Raw genomic sequence first — 4,276 nt, forward strand, 5'->3', positions numbered from 1 at the left:
AAAAAAAGAATAATCCGAAAGATCAATGAGACAAAGAGCTGATTCTTTGAGAAGATTAACAGGATAGATAAACCACTAGTAAGACTCATAAAGAGAGAGAGAGAACCCTAATAAAATGAATCAGAAATGAGTAGGGGGATATCACAACAGAAACCAAAGAAATTCAAAAGATCATCAGAGACTACTTTGAAAGTCTGTATGCCACGAAACAAGAGAATCTAGAAGAAATGGATAAATTCCTGGATTCCTATAATCTCCCAAAGCTGAATCAAGAAGAGCCGGTTTTCAACCCCTGATCTGCGTGGGACGGGCACAGAGGCCCAGCTCTGGGCAACAAAGCTGAACGGCTCCAATTCCAACAGGTACCGCCCGCCCCCAAGGGCCTGGATCCCTCTCTGGGCACGCACAGCTAGAAACAGCCCCTAGACAGCCGGTTTTCAACCCCTGATCTGCGTGGGACGGGCACAGAGGCCCAGCTCTGGGCAACAAAGCTGAACGGCTCCAATTCCAACAGGTACCGCCCGCCCCCAAGGGCCTGGGTCCCTCTCTGGGCACGCACAGCTAGAAACAGCCCCTAGACAGCCGGTTTTCAACCCCTGATCTGCGTGGGACGGGCACAGAGGCCCAGCTCTGGGCAACAAAGCTGAACGGCTCCAATTCCAAACAGGAGATGTTCCCAACTCCTCGCCCAGTGTCAGGGACTCTTTCTGGAGCTGCGGCCGCATTAGCGGCCGCGAAATATTTTCCCACTACATATGCCATAAGCTAACTTCTTAGATGGAAACTTCTCTATTTTAGCTCAGCCACTAGAAACACAGTGGCCAATAACTCATAAGCCTATCTTAACTCACACTGCATATCAAGCAGAATAGTAACAGTGAACGTGAAGGACTAAACCACACCTCTCACAATGGTAAAGCAACGCAAAAGCCCACCAAACTTTCATATTGAAGAGTCTAGCCCAGATGACACCAACAGTACTGTAGTGTTAGAAAACCTCTCTGACAAGGAATTCAGAAGGGAGCTACTTAGGATGCTTAGGGAATTAAAAGAAACAATGGAAAGCAATGCCAATAGAAGACAAGAGGATCTGAAGGCAGAAATGAGGAAAATGCAATCAGAAATATCAGACCTGAAAAATCTCGTAGGCGAATTGAAAAGCTCAGTGGAAGGCCTCAGCAGCAGGGTAACAGCGGCTGAGAACAGAATCAGTGAGCTCGAAGATGAAGTTCAGAGACTCTCCAGAAAAGAGCAGAAAATGGAAAAGAGACTCACAATTCGGGAACAGATGGCAAGAGAAGATCGTGATGAAGCCAAGAGGGGTAACATAAGAATTATTGGAGTCCCAGAGGGACAGGAAGAAAACCTCAATGAAGAAGAAACTGTCAAAGAAATCATTGCTACAACGTTTCCAGAGCTGAAGAAAACTTGTGACCACATTCAGGAGGCCCGAAGGGTACCAGCTAGAAGAAATCCGAATAAAAATACCCCAAGACACATTCTGATCAAAATGACCAAAACCTTAGACAGAGACAAAATTCTGAAAGCAGCAAGATCGAAGAAAGAAATCTCTTACAAAGGAGCATCCTTAAAATTCACAGCTGATTTTTCTGATGAAACCCTCATGGCCCAAAAACAGTGGTGGGACATAGTAAAAAAACTCAATGAAATAAATGCCTCCCCAAAAATACTTTTCCCAGCAAGACTCTCATTCATAATAGAAGGAACAACACACAGTTTCACAGACAAGCAACAGCTCAGGAACTTCATAGACTCAAAACCATGGTTACAAGAACAACTAAATGGGCTACTTTAAGGCAAGAAAGGGCCCTCAAATACACCAAATTTTAACAGAACAATGGGAAAAAATCCCATAACAATAATCTCTCTCAATGTCAATGGGCTAAACGCACCAATTAAAAGACATAGAGTGGCAGGATGGATTAGAAAATTGAACCCAACATTCTGCTGCCTGCAACAAACGCATCTCAATAGTCAAAGCAAACACAGACTCAGAGTCAAAGGCTGTAAAACAATCCTACAGGCAAACAGCTCCCATAAAAAAGCTGGGGTAGCCATCCTTATATCAGACCACATCGATTTCAGAATGAGGAAGGTCATAAGAGACAGTGAAGGCCATTTCTTATTGATCAAAGGATCTGTACAACAGGAAGAACTTACAATAATAAATGTATATGCACCTAATGAGAGACCAGCAAAGTACTTAAAACAACTACTCATAGATTTGGAAAAAGACATCAATAGCAACACAATACTAGTGGGAGACTTCAACACTGCTTTGTCACCTCTTGATAGATCAACCAGACTCAAGCTTAGCAAGGACATACTTCACTTGAGGGAAACAATGGAAGAAAGGGACTTAGTAGATATATACAGGACACTTCATCCACAAAAAGCTGAATACACATTCTTCTCAAGCGTACATGGAACATTCTCCAAGATAGACCACATGCTGAGCCACAAAACATGCCTCCATAAAATTAAGAAGGTAGAGATTGTATCAACAATCTTCTCAGACCATAATGCGCTGAAATTAGAAATAAATCACACACAAAAACAGAAAACTGAATCAAACACCTGGAAATTAAACAGTGCACTATTGAACAACGAGTGGATTAGACAGGAAATCAAAGAGGAAATCAAAAGATTCCTAGAAACGAATGAAAATGAGAACACGAGTTACCAAAACTTATGGGACACAGCAAAGGCTGTGTTAAGAGGAAAGTTTATAGCTCTACAAGCATTCCTCAGGAAGGAGGAGCGAGCACACATAAGTAACCTAACCTCACAGCTTAAGAGCTTGGAGAAGGACCAAAAAAGGAGCACAACCCGAACAGGAGAAAGGAAATAATAAAACTCAGAGCAGAGACTAATGAGATGGAAACCCAAAAAACAATCCGAAAGATCAATGAAACCAAACGCTGGTTCTTTGAGAAAATTAACAAGATCGATAAGCCTCTAGCAAAACTCACAAAGAAAGGGAGAGAGAAAACCCTAATAAACCGAATCAGAAATGAAAAGGGGGTCATTACAACAGAAACCACAGAAATTCAGAGGATCCTCAGGGAGTACTTTGAGAAGCTTTATGCAACGGAACATCAAAACCTCGAGGAAATGGATAAATTCCTAGACTCCTACAGACTCCCAAGGCTGAACCAAGAAGACCTGGAATACCTGAACAGACCTATCACCATCAAGGAAATTGAAATGGTAATAAAAAGTCTCCCCAAGCACAAAAGTCCTGGTCCAGATGGATTCACTAGTGAATTCTTCCAAATCTTTAAAGAGGACTTACTCCCGATGCTCTTTAAGCTTTTCCATGAAATTGAAATATCAAAAACACTTCCGAACAGTTTCTACGAAGCAAATATCACAATGATACCAAACGCAGACAGAGATACCACAAAGAAAGAGAATTACAGGCCGATATCCCTGATGAACACAGATGCAAAGATCCTCAACAAACTACTAGCAAATAGAATCCAACTACTCATCAAAAAGATCATACACCATGACCAAGTAGGATTCATCCCAGGGATGCAAGGATGGTTTAACATTCGGAAATCAATCAACTTAATCCATCATATCAACAAAAGAAAAGATAAAAAGCATATGATTATATCAATAGATGCAGAGAAAGCATTTGACAAGATCCAGCACCTCTTTATGATGAAAACCCTAGCCAAAATGGGTGTAGAGGGCACTTTGCTCAACATAATTAAAACCATCTACCACAAGCCTTACAGCAAGCATCATCCTCAATGGGGAAAAACTGAGAGCCTTCCCTCTAAGATCAGAGACGAGACAAGGATGCCCACTCTCTCCACTGCTGTTCAATATAGTACTGGAAGTACTTGCAATAGCGATTAGGCAGGAAAAAGATATTAAGGGCATTCAGGTAGGAAAGGAAGAAATCAAGCTCTCACTATTCGCAGATGATATGATACTATACTTAGAGAACCCAATAACTTCCACCAAAAACTCCTAGAAACAATAGTCTCGTATAGTAAAGTTGCAGGTTATAAAATCAATACCCAAAAGTCCATGGCTTTCCTATACGCAAACAGTGAGAGAGAAGAAAGCAACATGAAAAAAACAATCCCATTCACAATTGTGCCCCAGAAAATCAAGTACCTAGGAATCAGCTTAACTAAGGAAGTAAAGGACCTGTACAAAGAAAACTACAAAACGCTACTTCAGGAAATAAAAGAGGACATGAGGAAATGGAAAGATATCCCCTGCTCATGGGTCGGGA

Source organism: Sorex fumeus, unplaced genomic scaffold, assembly GCF_029834395.1.
Source record: "Sorex fumeus unplaced genomic scaffold, SorFum_2.1 ptg000058l, whole genome shotgun sequence".
Taxonomy (NCBI): domain Eukaryota; kingdom Metazoa; phylum Chordata; class Mammalia; order Eulipotyphla; family Soricidae; genus Sorex; species Sorex fumeus.